Below are 12,836 nucleotides of genomic sequence, written 5' to 3'. Positions count from 1 at the left end.
ACTACATCCCATGATCAAAATGCACTCCATGTATAAAAGAATGAATTTCTAAGCTTGCATCTGTTTCTGAATTGTAAGGTTATAGCAAATTAAAATACAAATAATAATTAAGGTAGCTGGAACTTCAAGATATACCACTAATCTTTTTTGTTCCATGCTGGAAATCCACATAATTGTAGATACCACATTCAATATTCTATACATTCATTATACATTTCATTATTATATCTCAAAGTTAATATATACATACATACTCCATATCTGGGCTTAACTGAACAATTCAATGACATGCTTTCAGTGACATGAAAATAGTTAACACCAATAAAAATCTGATCAGTATTACTAAAATTTTCACATTTCATAGCAGGTATTTTAAACACCAAATGCACTTTTCTTATTTTACTCACTCCTGACTGACTCAATGCAACACTATCCTGAATATACACCTTAGCAACTAATATTCTTTGAAAATTATTAGTTTTCTGAAAAACAGGTATTAGTACTGCATTAAGCTGCAGCTGGATAGAAATTATATTTGCTCTAAAGCTCATATATGCCTAATACCAACATGATTAGAACACTACTTATTTACATACAGCTCAAATTCTTAATTTTCAATACTGCAATCTAACATTAACAAATTAGTGAAAAAGACATATCTCATAATACATAGATATATGTGCACTACACTATATAGCACTGAAATATTCTAACTGAAACAATAATTGTATTTTATAAGATAGCTTCTAAGGAGGTAATGCAGATGTTATGCCTAAGCAAAAACACACTGTATTCCAAAACACAATAATACCAACCCTTACAGCTATTACATGCATATAAAATTTGAAGCAAAAATTTCTAGAACAGTAAAAACAATATGGAAAGTATATCTGAATATATTCATGAACAGTAATATATTGCTCAATATCTACACCACTATGACTCTGGTATATTACAGAAGATACATAAATTAGAAATTATAAAATCAGTATACATTATTGTGAAGGAGATAAATACGATATGACATTAGCCTTAATTGGGGAAGTAGATCATGAATAATAATATTTGCAGTAACAAGAGATAAGAGTTGTGATTGAGTTTTAAGTTCGAAACCTAACAGAAAGTTTTATTTCTCTACCACAACGAGTGTTTGTTGGGAAATTACTATGATGCATTTCCTTTGAGGATCCACCATTGACATCGTCGTCAAGAAGCTGATTCGATAGTTCTGGCATGCTATCTGCATTCATAAGGTAAGCAGGTTTCAGCCTATCAATAGAGATGTTAACATCTTTTCCTTTAATATGCACAGAATAATACTTATCATGTCTTTCTGCTACAGGAAATGGGCCATCATATGCAGGCTCTAGTGGTTTTTTCACCCGATCAACTCGAACGAACACATGAGTACAGGTCCTTAAATCTCTATGTACAAAAACTTTTTGATAAGATTGACATGTATCTGCAGACTTCATTGGCTTTACTAGGGCCATCTGCTGCTGCAGATTGTACACAAATGTGTCAGGTTCAACGTGGACACTGGGTTTTTCAAAAAATTCACCAGGAAGCCTGATATTGGTACCATATACCATTTGAGCAACAGAATAGTTTGTACCATCTCTGATAGCAGCTAAACCCAACAAAATAGTGGGTAGCATATCACTCCATTTTACATTATTGTGAGCTTTTATTGCAGCCTTTAGTGTCCTGTGAAAGCGCTCTATTTTCCCATTACATTGGGGATGATAGGGCGTTGTATGCAGAAGTTTAGCACCACAAATAGCAGCAAGATTTTTAAACATTTGGGAGGTAAACTGGCGACCTTGGTCAGTTACAATACACTGTGGCACTCCAAATCTGCTCACCCAATGGTCATAAAAAGCTTTACTCACCAGTTCTGCAGTGATCTCTTCTAATGGAACTACCTCCATCCAACAGGAAAATCTATCAATACATGTTAGACAGTAAATTTTACCATTAGATGGTGGCAAAGGCCCAATCAAATCAATATGGATGATGCTAAATCTGGCATCAGGTTCTTGATATGTGCCAAAGTTCGATTTGGTGTGTCTTGTTACTTTAACTTTCTGGCACTGCAGACAAGTTCTAGCCCAATCACTTGCTTGTTTCTTCATCCTGGGCCATACAAATCTGGCAGTTATCTGTTTTACAGTGGATCTGACACCAGGATGTGCAAAACTATGGATATGATCAAAAATTTTCTTGCGAAAACTTTGAGGTACATATGGGCGAATATTGCTAGCTGAAGTATCACACCATAGGACATTTTTAGATTGTAGTACATATTCCTTGAAAATTAATGAGGTGTTACTTGCAATTAATTCTTTCAACTCAGGGTCATTCTGTTGTGCCTTTGCAATTTCTTCATAATCAATTACAGATATCTCTTCAATTCTGGAGAGAGTATCTGCTACAATATTGTTCTTTCCACTAATGTGCTGTATATTTGTAGTAAACTGGGAGATGTACTGTAACTGACGCAGTTGCCTAGGTGAAGCTTTATCATTCTTTTGCTTGAATGCAAAAATCAGTGGTTTATGATCAGTGAAAATTTGAAAATCTCGTCCTTCCAGCATGTATTTAAATTGCTTCACAGAGAGATATATTCCAAGCAATTCACGATCATATGTACTGTATTTTCTTTGAGCCCCATTTAGCTTCTTTGAATAAAATGCAACTGGTTTCCAGTTACCATCTTCATACTGTTGCAAAACTGAACCAATTGCCCAATCTGAGGCATCAGTGCACAGAGATAATGGACATTCAGACTTTGGATAACTTAACAGGGTAGTATTAGCCAAGTCAGTTTTGCACTTCTCAAATTGCTTTATGCTTTCTTCAGTCCAAGGTACTTTACTTTTATCTTTTTTCTTTGCTCCCTTAAGCATTTCATGTAGCATGGCCTGGGTCTGCGCTGCATCTTTCAAGTACCTCCTATAAAAATTTACCATGCCTAAAAACGTTCTTAAGCCATGAAGAGTGGATGGCAGTTCATAATCAAGAATAGCTTTAACTTTGTTTGGCAGAGGTTGCGAACCAGAAGGCGTAATGAGATACCCCAAAAATTCAATTTCTTTAACTCCAAATACGGACTTTGACACATTTAAGCATAGGCCATAGTTATCAAGCCTTTCGAAAATTAAGCTCAGATGTGTTTTATGCTCATCCTCAGATGACGAGGCAATTAAAACATCATCAAGATAAGGAAAACAGAAATCAAGCCCTCGAAACACCTCGTGTACAAATCTTTGAAAGGTTGAGGGAGCATTTCGGAGACCAAAACTCATAACGTTAAACTCGTACAGTCCAAATGGTGTAATAATGGCTGTTTTTGGTTTATCCTCCTCAGCTATGGGTATTTGATAGTATGCTTTGAATAGGTCTAATTTTGAGAAAATTTTTTCCCACTCAAGATTAAATGAAAATCCTCAATCCTAGGAATCGGGTATCTGTCCGGAATAGTCTGCTCATTCAGACGTCTATAATCACCACATGGTCTTAAAGTTCCATCTTTCTTTGTAACCAGATGCAGAGGACTAGCCCACTGTGATTTAGATGGCCTGATTATACCATTGTCTAACATGAACTGAAACTCTTGTTTTGCCAAATTCAGTGTCTTAGCATCAAGCTGCCGAGCACGAGAGTAAACTGGCTGTCCTTTTGTAGCAATATAGTGCTGGACCTTATGTTTCACTTTGGTGTTCAATAAATTGGGCTTCGTAATACCAGGGTACTTTCGCAACAGCTCAGAGAATTTTACAGAATTGCTCACTGTGCTAATCGCAGTATTTTCAGTTACTGACATTACATCACTATGTACAAACATATTTGTCACACCATCAATTAATTTTCTCTGGCGAATGTCAAGCAGTAAGTGAAACTGATTCAGAAAATCGGCACCTAAAATGCCTCTGTTTACTTTTGCTACAACAAATGGCCATTGGAATGGGCGACGTAGTCCGAGGTCCACGGTCAACACCTTACTTCCAAACGTTGGGATTTCAGTTCCGTTAGCTGCGTATAGCTTGTATGAAGTGCAGGTACTTTTAGATTTCGTATCAGCTGGAATCAAGCTGATATCTGCTCCACTGTCAATAAGAAATTTGATTCCTGTTTTTCTGTCTTTGATAAAAAGGCGAAATTTGCGGCAATTAATGTTTCCAGTAGCAGCAGGGCTTGCCGCTGATTCTACTGCTAGTTGCAGTTTTCCGGCTGCTTCCAACTTCAGGGAGGTTTGCATTTATCAGGGTAGCATTTTTTTCCAAATTTGAAATGGAAAAAACAGTATTTTCCATCTGCGTCAAAACGCTTGCGGGATCTGCTGCGGCTCCTATTTCTTTGATGGCTTTGACTTCGTCGTCTGTCTCTTGTGTGTTGAACACTCAGAGTCGCAATTTGTTGCTCAAGTGAAGAAATTTTTTTAGCAACATATCATATGGGCCAGCTTCTTGGACCACACTCGCAAGTTCTATCCGGGGATTCATCTCAAGAATTTTATCGGCCATTGTGGCCAACTTATCAGTACCTTCATCACTAACAATTAAAATGTTTTTTACTTGGTCTGGCAGTTTCTCCATCCATAAGGTTCTCAGAATTTTTTCAGACACATCATCAGCATCTCCAAGGGCACGCATTTTTCGGAGTAGTTGGCTGGGCTTTAGGTCTCCCAATTCTAGTCCAGTTAGCAATCGCTTGATGCGTTTGTTTTCACTTTCTTTAAAAGTGCTCAGAAGTCTTTCTTTAGCGGCTGAATATTTGTTTGGCGTGTCGTCTCGAATGATGTCCCAAATGTTTTCTATAAATTTGGGTTCAAGTTGCGCAACCAGGTAATTAAATCTTGTGTCTTCGGAAGTAATTCCACTGATTTTAAACTGTGCCTCTACGGTGAAAAACCACATTTCAGGTTTCTCTATCCAAAATGGCGGTATCTTAACACTCACTTTACTAGCTTCAAGTTTTGAAGTAGATGCAGATTCACTGTCCAATGGCATGTTTGCAATTTTAGTCAAACTAAAAGATTACCATTCCTAATAAAACATGGGTCACCAGATATTAGTTCAACTCATTGCAAACTTTTATTCATAATCATGAACAGCACTAAAAACTTATACAGAAAAAATTACAGACGTCCACCTTCAGCACATCCCACACCAACACACGTGGTGAACGAAAAAACACATGGTCAACAACTCTTTAGTCAATGTTACAGTTACATATGAAAATTTAAAAACAATAACACAGCAAAACAAAAATGTTCTGAAAATTCACACACTTAATTTTAAAAAATTAAATGCACATTATTACAGTTATTAGCAATGACAAATAATTATTACACTTTTCTTTCATAATTTAAATTGATTTTTTTACCAATGTCTGGGCTATCACCAGGCCACTGAAATGCTAAGTTCAAATCCAATGTATTGGACTGGTGCAGCCATCTACTGACAAGATAGTGAAATGCAAAGTGTTCTAACAAAATAAAATTATAATTATCATAATAATATATACATATTTGTTTTTTTAATTTTGGAAAAGAGATGGGAATGATCTTCTAGCAGTGTTGAATGTGCATGGGGCAAAAAGGCCGAGTCCCCTGAGCTTATCAGGACTTGTGTTCCTCTTTACTTGCCTTGGAAACATGAACTGTCCTGACTCGGAACAGGGAGCTTACTAAAGCTATGTTCAATAAATTGTGAAGTAGACAATACACATAGGAAGGGTACACGAAACCCTTTATTTTTCTATCTTTACAGAGATTTCCGGACCTTCGGAATACAGAGACCAACCACTTGTGGTTTGAACGTAAGAATATAAAAAATACTAACTTAAAGCTCTAACTAAAACTAACTTTGGATTAATATACAAGTGCCTAACTTCAAGATTGGCCGTTATTTAACAAAATCCGAATGTAGTACAGAGAGCTGCTAAAACTACGATACGTTTAAAATTATCAAGAGGATTAAACCTCTGGCCTTGAAGGCAACCAGCAACCGAGTAAAACTACTATGGCAAGCGGCTTGCTTCTAATAACTCCTTCCTCTCTCTTGCTTGTCAAAAAGCCACAACTTAAGTACTTGGCGTTAGCACGACAAATTTTCATAAATAAGTTAAAGCTTTAATTCTGGCCGGAAGTAGAAAATAAGAAGTGATAGTAAAGATTTAAAATGAAATAAACGTTAGTAAAACTTAGGATCCTTACATACTTCCCGCCAGAGTTAATTAGTTTGAAACTGAGGTCTAAAACGACCTTGTTGAAAACTTTTAGCTCTAGAATCTAACGCGAGGCTAATCTTTTATAAACATTTCTCTCTAGAAACTAGAAATTAAAAAGTCGTTTTTACATTATCAACTCCATGGACAAGATTTTCATCTGTACTGCATCTATAAACAGGAGTTTCTTAGTTGAAATCTGGTTCCTTCCATAGATCTGGAAGGAAAACTAGTTTAATGAAATGTTACACAATTAAATGACAAGTAACATGAATACCTATATTTCTCTTTTAACATTCTTATTTCATTCATGACGTTATTTAATTATCTCCCCGTGCTCTCTGACATGTGTTGTAAAGGAAAACACCAAACACGAGCGTGTCTATGTACAAGTGTTCAACACTACCGCCTGCAATCAAAACACTAAAGTGTTAAAATTCAACATAACAAGACCTCAGAACACACCTTATATTCATCTCTAAACCCTGAGGTACTATTCTGAAAAGTGGCTAACTCTGAAGTGTAGCGTCAGAGAGCCTAACTACATTCATTCAACCTTTAACACATATTCACAATAATTTGCTCTTTTTACAGTCACACGAATAAGTTAAAATTTTTGGCATTACTCTAATATTTTCACTTTTAACATATCACAGTATTTCTTGACTTTTAAGATAACAGTTCACATTGCATATAAGGACATATTAACATGCCGTTAATTTTACGCATTTTAAACCATACATTAGTAGTACATTGTTAACTTCTATTCTTTTCCAAGCAAGTGCCAATTCTTCTGCATTGAAATACTACATTTCAAAAGTCTTTCAGACTAAAACTTCTTTCTTGCCAGAATCTTTTAAATAAAGTTTTATACAATAATTTTTACAATTTTCTTAAGGTACCTTTCTCAAAGATTATCAATGCTTTTACAATATTCAAGTATTTACACATTCCTATTAAACATTAATTTTAGTTTCACTCGCGAGTAATTGAGAAACACAGTACCAAAATAGGTAACAACTCATTTCTCGCCTTTTTGGCGATAAAGGTAGGCCTCACATGAGGTAAAACTTCTTGAATTCTGCCACTTGCAGTAAGAATGAAAAATGAACTTAATGTTTCAAAGTAACATAAAGTTTTACTTATCTTTGTGATATTCAGACATCCTTTTTTCTGCCCAGGCTTGGAAAGTGGCGAAGACTACAGTCTGGTTGATCTTCCGTCTTGTACGGGTTCGCCCTTCGGTTCCTTCCTCCATGAGCTTTCTTTCCCTTCCAGTTCGGTCACCCTTGAAGACCTTCTTTAAAGCCTCTGCCTGTGGTCTCGGCCGTTTGATGGCAGCTGGTCTTGGCGGAACCGGGACAACTGTCTCTCGTTCTTGCCTGGATCTCGTTGCTGGCTGTTCAAATTTTTCTTGCTTCTTTGCATCTGCAGCTGGTCTTCCTTCATCAATTCGTCGACATTTTCTGCGTAGAGTCCTATCCGATGGGTAGATCTTCCGTTTTGGAGCCGTGTTATAGTTGCTGTCATTTCTCCTGGCTCTCTTTGCATTCGTCGTACTTCTCCTTTCTTCATTCTGGGGGTGGTCGTGCCCTCTCTTTTCTGGTTGGTGGAACGGCTTCTTTTTCTTGTTACCTTCAGTTTTCCAACAGGGGAACTTTCTTTTCAACTGCTCCTGTCTAGTAATGGCTTGCCCTTGTGATTGTCGTAGTTCCACCTCTGGAGCTTGTGCCTGCCGTGCCGGATCCTGCAAAAGATCTTGAAATATTGGCATTTTAGTACGATTATAAATTGGTTTTATCTGGTCAATGTTTGCGGTGCAGGTATCACCATTCCTGGCTTTTAACACTACTACAGCCTGAGTTATTTTTTCTATGACATATGGTCCTTCAAATTGTGGATAAAATTTGGCAGTTTTTTCTTCTGGTGCTGAAGAAAGTGAATGCTTAATTTTTAACACTTCATCCCCTACTTTATAAGTTACTCCCCGTCGTTTCATATCGTAATAGAGCTTCTGTTTTCTTTGTGCTACTTCAGTGTTCTTTTTTGCTTCTTTAATTAATTTTTCTATATCGCCCATTTTAAATTCTGGGGCACTTTGTTGAATACAAAATAATTTATCTAACGGCGTTATAATCTTTCTGCCTAAAAATAACTCAGGAGTTTTGCCCGTCGTATCATGTTTTGCGGTCCTAAGGGCGAAAGCTAATTCATTGACATAGTTATCCCAGCTTTTATGAAAATTTTTAACATAACTACGGGTAATTTTCACTATATTTCTATTGACCCGTTCCGCTATATTTCATTGCGGCCGATACGGGACCATTTTTAAATGACGTATGCCCAGTTTTTGGCACATGTCTTCAAATATATTACTTACAAATTGAGGACCATTATCCGATATAACTTTTAGGGGCGCCCCGTATTTTAAAATATATTTATTTAAAATAGAATCAGTAACTAATTTCGCGGAGGCTCGTTTTAAGGGAACAATTTCGGTCCACTTACTAAAATGATCAACCATAACAAGGAGATACCGACTTTCATTTAACTGACTTTTTGGGAAAGGGCCAAATAAATCGATGCCAATTATTTCATTTGGGAATTCCGATTTAATGCTATTTAGAAACCCGGCCGGGCGGAAATTAATATAATTAACTGCTTGACATGTTGGGCAGGACTGGACATACGCCCTTGTTAACTTTTGCAGCTCAGGAAAATAAACTGCGCGTACGCGTTGGATGGTTTTTCGAATACCAGCATGAAAAGCTAAAGGGGATCGTGTAACTCCTGCAGTATATTTAATCTAAGACTAGCTGGGATAACAGGTCGAAATTCGTTGTTGGATATTGTAGTTTATGTATAAAATAATAGACCATCTATTAGTTCGTAATGGGCCGCACTATTTCTTATCGCCACAATATCTTGGTGGCTAAAATTTTCAGGATCCTTTAAATACTCATAAATGTTTTTAAATTCAGGATCCTTACCCAGTTCGGTTATTACAGTTTCTCGGGAATGTATCGTACATGCTGTGAGCATTGCCACCTTTACAGTATCACCTTCTTCATCTATTTTTATTCTGGATAGGGCATCTGCTACGATATTTTCCTTTCCGGGGGTGTGCTTAATTACCAGATTATATTCTTGTAACTTGAGTGCCCATCTTATTAACCTTGGGGATAAGTTTTTTCCTGAGTACAATCTAGTTACCGCCGCATGATCAGAATACACTGTTATTGGCGCCCTTCCAAAATAGACTCGGAACTTTTGCACTGCTAACAGAACTGCAAGTGCCTCTCTCTCAGTCGCGGAATAATTTCTTTGTGTTTGATTTAAAGTTCTACTAAAAAATGCCACGGGCTGCTGATTTTGCGAAAGTACCGCTCCTACCGCATAATCCGAAGCATCCGCTGAAATTTCTAAATTCTCATCGTTTTCAGGAAATTTCAAAACAGGGGCTTGCGTTAATGCTTGCTTTAATTTTTCGAAAGCACTATTGGCTTCGGCCGTCCACGAGAATCTTGCCTTTTTTTCTTTTTAATTTTAACAATTCTTTTTAATTTTAACAATCTTTTATAAAGGACCTATAATATGAACAAAGTCCTAGAAAAGAAGAGAGCTTCTTCGCCGTATTTGGCGGCGGATACTTTTGCACAGCGATTATTTTTGATTCATTCGTCTCGATTCCTTTCTGAGATATTTTGTAACCTAAGTATTTTAATTCAGGGGCTGCAAATTTGCACTTTTCGACATTAACTTTTAGACCGGCCTCATTTAATAATGAAAACACCTGTCTTAAATCCTGTACATGTTGGTCCAGATTATCACTAGTAATAATGATATCGTCTAAATAGATAAATGTGGTCTTTCGTAGAACAGGCCTTAGCACAATATCCATACATCGCTGAAATGTTGCCGGTGCCCCTGAAAGGCCAAACGGCATACGCAAGAATGCATAAGTGCCAGACTTGGTTATAAAAGCAGTCTTTGGCACATCTTCCGGTCTAGTCCCTATTTGAAAATAACCAGTCGTTAAGTCTATAGTCATGTATTTGGTGGAAGTTATGTTCCTTAGAATTTCTTCAATAATAGGTAACGGATATACTGGATATTTAGTCGTGGAGTTTAATTTACGATAGTCAATTGCAAAACGCCACCTTTTAGGATGTGTTACCGGATAGTCATTATTTTTCTTACATAACACAACCGTCCTAGCATAACTACTTGAGATGGGCGTTATGATCTTTTTACGTAACATATCTCGAATGTGCCACTCTATAAATTTTTCTTTATTCTTATCATACCGATATGGTTTGTGGCGAACTGGCAGTGAATCTCCGGTGTCGATACTATGGTTAGTAACTTGAGTAAATCCGGGAATATCACTAAATAACGAAGCAAATTCACTTACCACTTGTCGAATTTTTTGTTGCTCTCCCTTAGGCAGGTGGTCGAGGTTTAACGTTGGTGGTTCTCTTTTTTCTTCTCGAACTGGTTTCATTGTCAGCTTAAGGGACGCTTCGTTAAAATCCAGCGTTGCTTCTGCCTCTGAAAGAAAATCTATCCCTAAAATGACATGTGCTTGTAAATGTTTTACGATAAAAAACATGATCTTTACTTGCTCGTCCTTGATACGAATATGTAATGGTATTTTACCTATGCATTTGCATCTTTCTCCCTGCGCAGCTAACACTGTCGTATTATCCGAATTATATATGCGGTATCTAAGGAAATACTTCCTAAAAAAATCTTCTGCCACACAGGAACACTGCGCGCCTGTATCCAGGAGTGCGGTGGCTGGGATGTTGTTCACCAGATCTTCAATCTTTGGAAGAGTCAAATTTTTCACAATAACTGTATTTTACTTGAAGGAAGAGGGGTTTTCTTGGCCTTCGGATTTACGCACCCTCCCGTCAGCAGAAATCCGTTTTAGTTGACATTTTGTTTCTTCCTTTCCATGCCTTCCTTCTTTTTCCGCTGGCCTTCAGACTTTTTTCTGGCTTACTATTGAACTGTCGACGTTCGCCGGTTGTTTTTGGATACTCAGGTTTCCTGATTCGATTTGATTCCGTAGCCGTGTTCTTGCCTTTGCTGTGGTCTTGGCGCACCAAATTGGCTTCGTTGCTCATACTGGCGTCTTCTTTCAATGTCCGCCGTTCTTATACTTTCAAACTGGATTGCTAGCTCAAATAACTTTTCCAGTGTAGTCGGATTCCTTAATTCAATATAGTCTTGTACTTGGGGAATAACCTCGGCAAAATCACTTGGATTATCTCAGGATCCGGACGGCTTCCATACAAGAGTTTAAAGACGTGAATTTTTCTTAAAATAAAGCTTGAGAAATTTTCAATTCGTTTCTGGTATATGCTGAAGAGTTCCGTTTCTAATCTTGCACGATCTCTTACGACAGGGAAAGCTTTTACTAAGGCAGTCTTAAAATTTTCGTAAGTATAGGTGGGACTTCCCGCTTGACCCAAGAGGCTTCTGCCTATACATTTGAACCAATTAAGCGCTTGGCCTCTCAAAGCGCTGGTAGCTAAGGTGACTTTCTGGAACTCATGGACTGGATATAGCATGAAGTGGTCATCCAATTTTTCCAAAAAACTGGTTACCGGTGAGTTTCCATTGAATTTTGCTTCTGGTTTCATCGATGCGCGCATGGTCTGTACGATGGAACCAAATCCTTCCAGGGCGGCAGCTGGCATTTCTGGATTCTGAGCCGCTTCTGCAGGCACCACAGGTTCTTCTTGAAACTCGGCCATGGTTATTCTTCTTCGTCGGGCGCCACTATCAGGACTTGTGTTCCTCTTTACTTGCCTTGGAAACATGAACTGTCCTGACTCGGAACAGGGAGCTTACTAAAGCTATGTTCAATAAATTGTGAAGTAGACAATACACATAGGAAGGGTATACGAAACCCTTTATTTTGCTATCTTTACAGAGATTTCCGGACCTTCGGAATACAGAGACCAACCACTTGTGGTTTGAACGTAAGAATATAAAAAATACTAACTAAAAGTTCTAACTAAAACTAACTTTGGATTAATATACAAGTGCCTAACTTCAAGATTGGCCGTTATTTAACAAAATCCGTATGTAGTACAGAGAGCTGCTAAAACTACGATACGTTTAAAATTATAAAGAGGATTAAACCTCTGGCCTTGAAGGCAACCAGCAACCGAGTAAAACTACTATGGCAAGCGGCTTGCTTCTAATAACTCCTTCCTCTCTCTTGCTTGTCAAAAAGCCACAACTTAAGTACTTGGCGTTAGCAAGACAAATTTGCATAAATAAGTTAAAGCTTTAATTCTGGCCGGAAGTAGAAAATAAGAAGTGATAGTAAAGATTTAAAATAAAATAAACGTTAGTAAAACTTAGGATCCTTACAAGCTATATGAAGCAAAAGCGGACCATATCACCCCCTTTTTTTCATGGTTTTGGAACTGTAGTACTTATGATTCTCTTAATTTGTTACAGGCTGTTGCAGGACTGTTTTATTTTAATCAAAAGCAAATTAGTAGTCAAACAAAATAGCATAACGAGTGGAATATGTACTTTTCAACCAATGGAGCATTAACACAAAAGTTCCCTTTAATGAAATA

This window comes from Stegodyphus dumicola, chromosome 12 (assembly GCF_044657685.1).
Source record: "Stegodyphus dumicola isolate Sdum_Otavi_A_Nest chromosome 12, ASM4465768v1".
NCBI lineage: Eukaryota > Metazoa > Arthropoda > Arachnida > Araneae > Eresidae > Stegodyphus > Stegodyphus dumicola.
The sequence above is the reverse complement of the archived record's forward strand: the minus strand, read 5'-3'. Positions refer to the sequence as shown.